The 13,702-nt window shown below is 43.5% G+C and overlaps 1 pseudogene; it reads left to right on the top strand.

The window, feature by feature from the left end:
• The first annotated feature begins 10,032 nt into the window (after positions 1-10,032).
• On the top strand, positions 10,033-11,086 carry LOC123779668 (protein Mdm4 pseudogene; annotated as a pseudogene).
• The last annotated feature ends 2,616 nt before the right edge of the window (positions 11,087-13,702 follow it).

Here is a 13,702-nt window from a genome sequence, read left to right as displayed (position 1 = left end):
CTGGTAGTGTCAGTAATGATAGCAATAATAATAATAATCTCTAATAGCAATCAAATTTACTACGTGTCTAGCACTCTGATAAATGCTTCACATGTATGAACACATCTATTCTCCTAACAACTTTGAAAGGTGAGTGCTATTATCATCTCCACTTTGCAGATGGAGAAACTGAGGCACAGAGAGACTAAGAAACATGCCCAACATCACAAAACTACTAAGCGAGATAACCAGGATTTGAACCCGGTCATCTGATGCTCCCTCTTAAGCATGCAAATTGCTCACCACAGTACACATTGTGTGCCGCTGTTACTACACTCTACCTACTATTATTATTGATCTGTGTACACACACACACACACACACACACACACACACACACACACACACACACCATGGCCAGGAAGTGAACTGCCATTGCCTTTCTTATGTGCCAATAAAGGAGTTAACTGTGGGAATCTCTCTTTGTGCTTATTTCGAAACAGTACTTTGAGGAAACGGGACATTTGGGTGGTGCCCATACTTAGGGTGACCAACTTGTCCCAGTTTTCCTGGGACTTCACCAGTTTCGGCACTGAAAGTCCCATGTCCTGACTGTATGTTTTGTTATTTCTTCCCACTGAATACACAAGGGGGCATTGTAACCATTCAGTCATGCACTCCTCAAACATTTATTGGGCGCCTAATCAGAGGTGTGAGTGCTGCCCAAGAACCTAGCACTGAGGATGGGATGGCACAACACCAAAGTGAGGAACTTTCTATGATCCCCCATCAGAAAGAGTAAAATATGTATTTGAATGGACAAACACTTACACGGCAGTGACTACGTGACAGCACTATAATGAGCACCACCCATCTAGCATTTAACCCTCATAAACACCCCATGGCAAACAGCAGGGGGAATGAACCACGAGAGACTATGGACTCTGGGAAACAAACTGAGGGCTTCAGAGGGGAGAGGGGTGGGGGCTTGGGCTAGGCCGGTGATGGGTAGTAAGGAGGGCACATACTGCATGGTGCACTGGGTGTTATACACAAACAATGAATCATGGAACATTACATCAAAAACTAATGATGGTCACTAACATAGTAAAAAAATTTTTTTAAATAAATAAACTTAAAAAAAAACACCCCACGGCATAGTTACTATTATTACCGTCCCCATTGTAAGGAAGTGGAGGCAAAGAGGAGCTAAGTACTCTGCATATCACACAACTGGCAAGTGGCACAAAGCCACATTTGAAGCCAGGCAAGGTCCTCCCTGCTCCAGAGTCCATGCCTTGAACTGCTGTGGTAGGCTATGAGAAAGGGACCTGAACTCCCTCTAGAACTTTGTGTGCCCTGAGCCTCTTCCAAGCCCTGCTTAGAGCTTTATCCCTAGCTCAGCGATTCTCAACCCTGAGGGCACATTATAATCACCCAGGGAGTTTAAAAGATAATATTGATTCCCCAGGACCCCACTTGCAGAGATTTTAATGTAACTGATCCACTTTGACCTGGATATCAGGATTTCCTTTTAAAGATTTTCTTTCTTTATTTGATGGACAGACAGAGAGAGAGAGCAGGGGGAGGAACGGAGGGATAAGGAAAGAGAGAATCCCAAGCAGAGCACGGAGTCTGACGTGGGGCTCGATGTCACCACTCCGAGATCATGACCCCAGCTGAAATCAAGAGTCGGATGCTCAACTGAGCCACGCAGGTGCTCCATGGACATCAGCGTTTTTTAAAGCTGCCCTCCAGGATCTAACGTACGGTTGGGTCTGAGAACAAGGCGGCTAGACCCTCCCATCTGGCAAGCTGGGCTGAGTCTTCTAATCAGGGCTTCTCAATGCTAAAGTGCATCTCTGTCAGCTACGAACTTGATTAAAATGCAGATCTGATTCAGTAGGTTTGGAGTGGGGGTGGGAAGACCAGAGGTTCAGCATTTCTAACCAGCTCTCAGGGTGCTGATGTTGTTGGTTTATAAATCACATTTGGGGTAGAAAGGATTTTGAGGCAAAGGGTAGTCCATAGACCTACTGAGTCAGAATCTGCATTTTAACGCACATTTGAGTTTGAGAAGTCCTACTCAAACCCTGAGCTCCCCACGGGTTCTGGGAATGGGCTGCAGATATGCCAAGGTATTGCCTCCCCTCGGCTCTTAGAAGCTGGGTTGGTGACCTCCAAGGTGTGACTGCAAGCAGCCTCAATGACCCCATGTGTATGCAAATATTACAGTTCCCTGCTGACCATCAGGGAGAAAAGAGCGGGGAGTCCTACTCTAATAGAGTCTTGCTACCCCCTTCTTCCCTCACACCTCCAGCGAGTCCTTGCTCACACTGTTTCTCCCACCTGGGTGGCCTTTGACCAGCCCTAGCCGATTTCTGAAGGATAAGCTCCTGTCCTAATTCCTCCTCTATGGAACCACTCCCATTTCCACATGGCCATTTCAAACGAACAGACATTTTTTTTTCATATCACAAACACCGAATAACGTTTCCTGTGTGCCAGGCACTGCTCTAAGCCCTGGATATCATTCATTCAATAGCCATTTTGCAGGCAGGAAAGCTGAGGCACAGAGCAGTGGAATAAGTTGCTCAAGGTCACACAGCTAATAAGTGGCAGGGTCAAGATTCAAACCCAAGATATCTGGCTTCAGAATGTCTACCCTGGAGTGTTGGAGAGGGAGTTAAGATGATGGAGGAGTAGGGGACCCCTTTTTCAGCCAGTCCCCTGAGTCGAGCTGGATAGGTACCAGACCAGCCTGAACATCGACGGAATCAGCCCGAGACGCAGGAAGATACATCTGGATCTCTACAAATGAACATCTCCAGCGCTGAGTATTGAGGTATGAAGCGGGGAGCTGTGAAATCGCGCACAGATATCGGAAGATAAACGGAAGGTGGAGGGAGCCGCTGCGTTCGGGCGCCAGGAAACAGTAGCCACCTGCACGGGGGAGCAGGCAGACTTGCGGACCGGCACCTGCGAGAAAATAGACTGTGACCGAGAGCAGGGAGCGTGCGCCACCAGACTGAAACGGAGCTCCGGTGCGCTCACTGGAACCAGACTGAGACCGGGAGCTCTGGAGCACGCGGGGCCAGCTGGCAGTGTTAGAAACACAAAGGACAGAGATGCACCGGCCCTGGAAGTGAGGGCTGGGACGCCGGGTGTGGGGCGCACATCCCAGGATGCTGCAGGGGTGAGCAGCACCAACAGAAACAGAGTTAAAGTGTCCAGAACATCAGTGGAGAACGGTCTGCGATCCCTCTGTTCTGAGACAGAGGCTGCGATTTGGCCACTGCTGCTCTGACTCTCAGAAGAGGCACAGCAAACCGCCAGGGAAAGCTGCCAGAGAACAAAAGCCTGGAAACACCGGCTCACAGGGTGCCCATCCCCATCCCCCCTCGCAGGGGACACGGAGACTCTACCCAAACAGGGTTGCCTGAGTATCGGCATGGCAGGCCCCTCCCCCAGAAGGCAGACTGAAAAATCAAGAAGCCCACATCCCTAAGATCCCTATAAAACGAGGGCACACGGCCTGGGTCCCGGTCAATAATTTGGGATCTGGACAACCCCGCAACCTCTCCTCATCAGAATGACGAGAAGGAGAAGTCCCCCCCAGCAAAGAAAAGACAAGGAGTCTGTGGCCTCTGCCACAGAACTAATGGATATGGATATAACCAAATTATCAGAAATGGAATTGAGAGTAACAATGGTCAAGATGATGTGTAGACTTGAAAAAAGTATTAACGAAAATGTTAATGAGAATATAGAATCTCTAAGGGCGGAAATGAGAGCAAACCTGGCAGAAATTAAAAATTCTATGAGCCAAATGCAGTCAAAACTAGAGGCTCTGACGGCCAGGGTGAATGAGGCAGAAGAACGTATCCATGAATTGGAGGATGGGTTAGTAGAAGAAAAAGCTAAAAAAGAATCTGGACTCAAAAAAATCCACGCTCAGGAATGTAGGTTACGGGAGATTACTGACTCAATGAAACATTCCAATGTCAGAATCATCGGCATCCCCGAGGGGGTGGGGAAAAACAGAGGTCTAGAAGAGATATTTGAACAAATTGTAGCTGAAAACTTACCTAATTTAGCAAGGGAAACAAACATTCATGTCCAAGAGGCAGAGAGGAACCCTCCCAAGCTCAACCACGACAAACCTACACCACATCACGTCATAGTGCAATTCGCAAATATTAGATCCAAGGATACAGTATTGAAAGCAGCCAGGGCAAAGAAATTTCTCACGTACCATGGCAAAGGTATCAGAATTACGTCAGATCTGTCTACACAGACCTGGAATGAGAGAAAGGGTTGGGGGGGGCATTTTTAAAGCTCTTTCAGAGAAAAACATGCAGCTAAGGATCCTTTATCCAGCAAGGCTGTCATTCAGAATTGATGGAGAAATAAAGACCTTCCAGAATCGCCAGTCATTGACCAATTTCGTAACCACGAAACCAGCCCTACAGGAGATATTAAGGGGGGTTCTATAAAAGTAAAAAGGCCCCAAGAGTGATACAGAACAGAAAGTCACAATCTATAGAAACAAAGACTTTACTGGCAACATGGCATCATTAAAATCATATCTTTCAATAATCAGTCTCAATGTAAATGGCCTAAATGCTCCCATAAAAGGCCACAGGGTTGCAGATGGGATAAAAAGACATGACCCATCCATTTGCTGTCTACAAGAGACTCATTTTGAACCTAAAGATACATCCAGAATGAAAGTAAAGGGATGGAATACCATCTTTCATGCCAATGGACCTCAAAAGAAAGCTGGGGTAGCAATTCTCATATCAGACAGATTGGATTTTAAACTAAAGACTATAGTTAGAGACACAGAAGGGCACTATATTATTCTTAAAGGATGTATCCAACAAGTAGACATGACAATTATAAATATATATGCCCCCAACAGGGGAACAGCAAGATACACAAGTCAACTCTTAACCAGAATAAAGAGACATATAGACAAAAATACGTTAATAGTAGGGGACCTCAACACTTCACTATCAGAAATAGACAGAACGCCCATGCAAAAAATCGACAAAGAAACAAGGGCTTTGAATGCCATACTTGACGAGTTGGACCTCATAGATATATATAGAACACTACACCCCAGAACCAAAGAATACTCATTCTATTCTAATGCCCATGGAACATTCTCAAGAATAGACCATGTTCTGGGACACAAAACAGGTCTCAACCGATACCAAAAGACTGAAATTATTTCTTGCATATTCTCAGACCACAACGCTTTGAAATTGGAACTCAACCACAAGGAAAATTTGGACGAAACTCAAACACTTGGATACTAAGAACCTTCCTACTCAGGAATGATTCGATAAACCAGGAAATCAAAAATCAATTTAAACAATTTATGGAGACCAACGAGAATGAAAACACAACAGTCAAAAACCTATGGGATACTGCAAAGGCAGTCCTAAGGGGAAATACATAGCCATCCAAGCCTCACTCAAAAGAATAGAAAAACCTAAAATGCAGTTTTTATATTCTCACCTCAAGAAGTGGGACCGGCAACAGAGGGACAGGCCTAATCCATGCACGAGGAAGCAGTTGACCAAGATTAGAGCAGAAATCAATGAATTAGAAACCAGGAGTACAGTAGAGCAGATCAACAGAACTAGAAGCTGGTTCTTTGAGAAAATCAATAAAATTGACAGACCACTGGCAAGACTTATCCAAAAGAATAGAGAAAGGACCCAAATTAATAAAATTATGAATGAAAAAGGAGAGGTCACAACAAACACCAATGAAATTGTAAGGATTATTAGAGGCTTTTATCAACAGCTATACGCCAATAAATTAAGCAATCTGGAAGAGATGGAGGACCTCCTGGAAACCTATAAACTACCAAGACTAAAACAGGAAGAAATTGATTTTTTTTTTAAGATTTTATTTATTTATTTGACAGAGATAGACAGCCAGCGAGAGAGGGAACACAAGCAGGGGGAGTGGGAGAGGAAGAAGCAGGCTCATAGCGGAGGAGCCTGATGTGGGGCTCGACCCCGGAACGCCGGGATCACGCCCTGAGCCGAAGGCAGACGCTTTAACCGCTGTGCCACCCAGGCGCCCCAGAAATTGATTTTTTTAAACAGGCCAATTAATTATGAAGAGATTGAGTCAGTGATAAACAACCTTCCAAATAACAAAACTCCAGGCCCGGATGGTTTTCCTGGGGAATTCTACCAAACGTTCAAAGAAGAAATAATACCTATTCTCCTAAAGCTATTTCAAAAAATAGAAACAGAAGGAAAGCTACCAAACTCATTCTATGAGGCCAATATTACCTTGATCCCCAAACCAGGCAAAGACCCCATCAAAAAGGAGAATTACAGACCAATTTCCATAATGAATATGGACGCCAAAATCCTCAACAAGATACTTACTAATAGAATCCAACAGTACATTAAAAGGATTATCCATCATGACCAAGTGGGATTCATCCCTGGGATGCAAGCGTGGTTCAACATTCGCAAATCGATCAGCGTGATACATCATATCAACAAGAAAAGACTCAGGAACCATATGATCCTCTCAATTGATGCAGGAGAAGCATTTGACAAAGTACAGCATCCTTTCCTGATTAAAACCCTTCCGAGTGTAGGGATAGAGGATACATTCTTCAATCTCATAAAAACCATCTATGAAAAGCCTACAGCAAATATCATTCTCAATGGGGAAAAGCTGGAAGCCTTTCCCTTAAGATCAGGAACACAACAAGGATGCCCACTCTCGCCACTATTATTCAACATAGTACTACAAGTCCTTGCAACAGCAATCAGACGACAAAAAGGGATCAAAGGTATCCAAATCGGCAAAGAAGAAGTCAAAATGTCTCTCTTCGCAGATGCCATGATACTCTATATGAAAAACCCAAAAGAAACCACTCCCAAACTATTAGAAGTTATAGAGCAATTCAGTAATGTGGTGGGATACAAAATCAATGCTCAGAAATCAGTTGCATTTCTATACATGAAAACGAGACTGAAGAAAGAGAAATTAGGGAATCCCTCCCATTTACAATAGCACCAAAAACCGTACATTACCTTGCAATTAACCAGAGACGTAAAGGATCTGTATTCTAGAAACTATAAATCACTCTTGAAAGACATTGAGGAAGACAGAAAAAGATGGAAATATATTCCATGCTCATGGATCGGAAGAATTAACATAGTTAAAATGTCCATGCTACCCAGAGCAATCTACACTTTCAATGCGATCCCGATCAAAATACCGAGGACATTTTTCAAAGAACTGGAACAAATAGTCCTTAAATTTGTATGGAACCAGAAAAGGCCCCGAATCGCCAAGGAACTGTTGAAAAGGAAAAACAAAGCTGGGGCATCACGTTGCCGGATTTCGAGCTGTACTACAAAGCTGTGATCACAAAGAGAGCATGGTACTGGCACAAAAACAGACATATAGACCAATGGAACAGAATAGAGAACCCAGAAATGGACCCTCGGCTCTTTGGGCAACTAATCTTTGATAAAGCAGGAAAAAACATCCGATGGAATAAAGACAGTCTCTTCAATAAATGGTGCTGGGAAAATTGGACAGCTACATGCAAAAGAATGAAGCTTGACCACTCTCTCACACCATACACAAAGATAAACTCCAAATGGATGAAAGACCTCGATGTGAGACAGGAATTCATCAAAATCCTAGAGGAGAACATAGGCAGCAATCTCTACGACATCGGCCAAAGCAACCTTTTTCATGACACATCTCCAAAGGCAAGAGAAACAAAAGATAAAATGAACTTGTGGGACTTCATCAATATTAAAAGCTTCTGCACAGCCAAGGAGACAGTCAAAAAAAAAAAAGAGGCAGCCCACGGAATGGGAGAATATATTTGCAAATGATGCTACAGATAAAAGACTGGTATCCAAGATCTACAAAGAACTTCTCAAACTCAATACGTGAGAAACAAAAAAACAAATCATAAAATGGGCAGAAGATATGAACAGATACTTTTCCAATGAAGACATACAAATGGCTAACAGACACATGAAAAAAATGTTCAAAATCATTCGCCATCAGGGAAATTCAAATCAAAACCACACTACGATACCACCTTACGCCAGTTAGAATGGCAAAAATTGACAAGGCAAGAAACAACAATCGCTGGAGAGGATGTGGAGAAAGGGGACCCCTCCTACATTGTTGGTGGGAATGCAAGTTGGTACAGCCACTCTGGAAAACAGTGTGGAGGTCCCTTAAAAAGTTAAAAATTGAGCTACCCTATGACCCAGCCATTACACTACTGGGTATTTACCCCAAAGATACAGACGTAGTGAAGAGAAGGGCCATATGCACCCCAATGTTCATAGCAGCATTGTGCACAATAGCTAAATCGTGGAAGGAGCCGAGATGCCCTTCAACAGATGACTGGATTAAGAAGTTGTGGTCCATATATACAATGGAATATTACTCAGCTATCAGAGAGAATGAATTCTTAACATTTGCTGCAACATGGACGGCACTGGAGGAGATAATGCTAAGTGAAATAAGTCAAGCAGAGAAAGACAATTATCATATGATTTCTCTCATCTATGGAACATAAGAACTAGGATGATCGGTAGGGGAAGAAAGGGATAAAGAAAGGGGGGGTAATCAGAAGGGGGAATGAAGCATGAGAGGCTGTGGACTATGAGAAACAAACTGAGGGCCTCAGAGGGGAGGGGGGTGGGGGAATGGGATAGGCTGGTGATGGGTAGTAAGGAGGGCACATATTGCATGGTGCACTGGGTGTTATACGCAACTAATGAATCATCGAACTTTACATCAGAAACCAGGGATGTACTGTATGGTGACTAACATAATATAATAAAAAAAAATTTTTTTTTAATTACTACCCTGGGGCGCCTGGGTGGCTCAGTCGTTAAGCGTCTGCCTTCGGCTCAGGGCGTGATCCCGGTGTTCTGGGATCGAGCCCCACGTCAGGCTCCTCTGCTATGAGCCTGCTTCTTCCTCCCCCACTCCCCCTGCTTGTGTTCCCTCTCTCGCTGGCTGTCTCTGTCTCTGTCAAATGAATAAATAAAATCTTTAAATAAATAAATAAATAAATAAAATAAAAATAAAAATCACTACCCTGAACTGCAATGCTAAGATTCTTCTCACTGATGTGGGACTTAACGGAAGAATTTGCAAATGATGCAGAGCGCGGACAGAGAAAGAGGATGGAGGAATTTTCTGTGGCTGCTGTGACAGACCACTACACACTGGGCGGCTTCAAACAACAGAAATGTATTCTTTCATGGTTCTGGAGGCCAGAAGTCTAAGCTCACATTGTTGGCAGAGTCATGCTCCCTCCGAAGGCTCTAGGGAAAGATCCTTCTTTGCCTCTTCCTGGTTTCTGGCGGTGACCGGCAATCCTCGGTGTTCCCTGACTCAGAGACACATCACCCTAATCTTTGCCTCCATAATCACAGGGACTTCTCTGTGTGTTTCTCTCTCTCCTCTCTTCTGCTTAGAAGGACACCAGTCATTGTATTAGGGCCCATCCTAATTCAGTATGGCCCCATATTCACTAATTAGAGCTGCAAAGACCCTATTTCCAAATAAGGTCACATTCTGAGATCCCAGGTGGACACAAACTTGGAGGGGCAAGGGAGACAGTATTCAACAGAGTACAGAAGAGCACAGAGCTTGTTTCAGGGCAGAACGTGTCTCTCAGAAATCCTCAGCTACTATGTGTTTCAAAATGCTGCTGAGGCCTGAGGACCTCTGACTGACACTTTCCAGCTTCAGCTGCAGGGTAGCAAGCCACGGAATCGCTCTAAGTTTTGGTCAACAGACTGCAATTGCTTCAGTGCCAATAGGACATCCTTTAAAAGCTTCTGCCCACTGTTTAATATCCAATCGTGCTTGTGGGTTCTCCCCAGATGAAATCAATCAGATTGATTTTATGTGTACAACAGGTATAATAAAACTGCTGCTTTTGAAGATTTTGCCAGTGACAGGTGCAGAGGTGAAACGTGCACCACTGGAGCGGCCACGCATTTTCTAGGCTAGCGTATAATGGGGAAGCAGCCTTTGGTAGCCTGTGGTGATCCTTCGGGTGAAGCACCTGGATGTCAGAGCTTCTCTGTGAAATATCCAAGCCCTCTCTATGATAAGCTACAAAGGAATCTTGTTGTCAGCACTCCAGGGCCACAGCACAGATATTCCGAGCCAAGACCAACTGAAGCAACATGCAGAGGAAAGTTCCAACTCCAGGAAAAGAGCCAAAGAGGATGGTATCCATACTGCCTACTGCACCACGTCAATGCAGAACTCCTAGAGAAGAAGCCAGGTCCTGCCACTGTTTCGGGTACTCGGCATGATGTGTGGGTTTTAAACGAGTCGGTATTAGAGTAGTTAGGTGCTGGGGCAAAAGGAGAAGCTGTGAATACTGATCAAACAAGTAAAAAAAATCAGGAACTAAGTGACCAAAAGGTGACTGAAGTGGAAAACAAGGACCTTGAGGACTCTATACCCTGAAGTAATGACACTGGTGGAGAAGCCGCTTCTGAGAATGAGTGGTAGTGTTACCAAGTGCAAGAAAATGAACTCTCCAAACCAGAGGTGTTGCTGTTGCTGGGCCCTGAAGGATTAGTACTCAGACTGTTCTACGTGAGCCCATCATCCCTTCGTTCCTGTGATCATTGCCACACCGGCAAAGAGGAAAATGAAGTAACTGATGTCCCTCCCTGCCAAGGCGCCATTTTGGCTCCAGTCATTACAGCTGACCTATAAGAAAAGGAAGAAAAACCCAAATTTCCTGATTCCTGCAGCTCAGTGGAATTCTCAGATTTGGCTCCTGGTTCTAAAAGCCCAGAGACCATCTCGAGCACGATGGAACAATCAGATGGCCTTACAGAGCAGAGACCAGATACACAAAATACGAAGGACTGACAAAAATCTCTTGACGCTGTGTAGCATATGTGAGAAGTGGCTACAAGACAGAAATATTCCCGGAAGAACAGGCTAACCCATCACTTGTCTCCACTGCGCCAGAAGATTAAAGAAGCCTGGGGCTTCACGCCCTCTTTGCAAGAACATTCAGTTGGTTATTAAGGTTTTTATGGCCTAGCCGAATGGGCGAGTTGCAGAGAAATGATAACCAGAGCCAGGTCAGGGATTAAACTGTCAGTACTGAGCATCTCCATTCAGTGAGACCCACTGCATCCGTTCATTGATTCATGCGAACGTCTATGTGCCGGGGCATTTTCCCTTCTAAATTCATACGGAATTTGAGAGCAATTCTTTAAAACCAGATCATCAATCTGGGGGCTCCATTTACATGGAAAGTGACTTTAGTCACTATATTCTTTCTCTAAAAAAGAGGTTCTGGGAGGGAGCAATTACAAAGACAACCAGGAAAATACATCCATTTGCCAAATTATTTGAAGATTAACCTTCTTCCTAATTAATTTTTTTCCCTACCTTTCTCTTCTATTCTGTTAGAGAATGCTCTTTAGCATAAAAATCCAAGTGGCTCTGAGAAAAACACTAAAGCTAACAATCAAATGACACAAATAATGTGGCATGTTATCGATCATTTACCTTACAGTTAAGCTACACGGATCTGAGAAGTCAAAAGAAAAATTGAGAAGCTTGAAAACAAGAGATCTGTTCCACGTACACCCAGAACAATGGCTATCAGACTTTTTGCTAACATACTCCTCAAAGAATGTTGAGAAATGGTATGCTCTTTTCCATGTTAAAAAAAGAGAGCTATAATGAACATAAAATAAAACATACAGATCTTAAAGATTCCTTTCCTATGAGTTTTAGGCATTTGAGTACCCACCGCCCAAAACAAGCCACAGAACATTTCCATCACCTGAAAATCGTCCCTCTGGCCCCTTTGTAGGTAATCTTCCATTTCCTGATTCTCACCCAGGTTTAGTCTTCCTTCTCCACATCTTTTTGTTTTGTATTTAAATTCAATTAGCCAACATATAGTACATCATTAGTTTTAGATGTAGTGTTGGATGATTCATCAGTTGCGTATAACCCCCAGCCTTTTGCACATCTTTAATTTTATATCTAAATTTTCAAAATACACTTTATTGCGTACAAAGGAAAAACTGCGCAGCTAATGTTTTCCAAAGTTCCTTGGTGAGGAATGATTGACAGGGAATATGGAACCACTGTGTATGTTATTTATAGTTTGCAACATGCAGAATTTTACTTAAAGATAGCTACTTCTCATACTTTGGGCCCGGGTATTCTCTCAGTCTTTTCCATGCTCTTTATTTATTAGGACCTGAATAACATGACCTCATTAATATTGGTAAGAACATTTGCAAGTATGAATTTAGTGCTGAGTGAGCCAGTCAGGCCAATGGTGCCACCTTTCCAGAATGCTGTCTTTCCTAACAACAGTCAGTAAGGGGAGGTAGGAAAGTGTGTTCCCTGCTGCATTTGATCACTCAGTTGGCATTTGTCATAACCTGCCTTGAATCATTGGATAACTGTTTGTGGACGGGATGCTTTAGGCCCCAGCTGGACTGAGGTATAATGACAAAGGAACAGAAACTGGAACCAGAAGACTGGGGTAAAATACTCAATTCTGCCATTATGATGTGATCGGGGACAGATTCCTCAAACTTTCTGAGCTTCTGTAGACTGTCAAACAGGACTAAAACCCACCTCACTGGGACACTGTGAGGAGAATTTAGGCAAGAAGAGTAAAAGTGCTTTCAGTGAACTCTATCACTGTTCTTTTAAACAGGAGCTAATTCTTACACTTCTTTGCACCCTTGTTGAACATTGCATGTGGGAGGTCTTAACAAGCATGTGTTAACTGAGTGATATATTTGTTTATAATCAATAAGAATAAAGAATTGTAAATGTTATTGCTTGGGGAATCAAAAATTTACAAATTAAATTCTCAATGCACACATATGAATATAGATTTCTTACCCTCAACTTAATATGCACACATAAAATACAAGAAGCAAGCCATATTCAGTTTTTAAAAAAGCAATCTGCAAAATTCCATCCCTTAGTAATCTGAACATTTGTATGCAAAATTATCACCACTCATTCTTTTCCCACCAGGAAAGTTAAGTAATAGCACATGGTGTAACCTCTCTTCGGAGCATCCATTTGCTATCCTTAATCACGTCTGCAGTTTTTCCAAGAACTGTTTCAAACATTTTCACACTTACATAAACTGTAAAGCTAAGAACAAGAAATACTATTCTTGTAAAGAGGAGGCCATAGTTGATTTTATGAATCTGGATAATTAATTAGTCCACCTAGCAAACCAGTGTTGAAGTCCCACTATGAGCCAGGTACTCAGGAATAGGATACAAAAACAAGGTGACAGAGGGGGTGCTAGCCAAGATGGATCAGCCTCCACTGATCACATCTAAGGACTCCAGACAGGATACAACAACAACAGCAGCAACAACTGACAGAAGACTCTGAAAAGCAAATAATAGCAGACAGATGGGGGAGGCAAGTCAAAGAAGTCAGTATGGTGGCATACTTCCCAGGATTTTTTTCCTATTTCCCAGTTTCAACCCTTTGGTGGTCCAAGTTGCAGAGCTGTACGGGGGCTCTACACCTGTTGTGGCTTCTCCCTCCCGTAGACCCTGAGTGGAAGAAGAGGGAGCACCATCTGTGAGAGGTTTTAATGGCCTAGGCCTAGAAGTGAGGCACATGACTTCTGCCTACATTCCATTGGTTAAGACTC

The sequence above is a fragment of the Ursus americanus genome, chromosome X (assembly GCF_024610735.1).
Source record: "Ursus americanus isolate L20-20 chromosome X, mUrsAme1.1.p, whole genome shotgun sequence".
In the NCBI taxonomy this organism is placed as follows: domain Eukaryota; kingdom Metazoa; phylum Chordata; class Mammalia; order Carnivora; family Ursidae; genus Ursus; species Ursus americanus.
The sequence above is the reverse complement of the archived record's forward strand: the minus strand, read 5'-3'. Positions and strand labels throughout refer to the sequence as shown.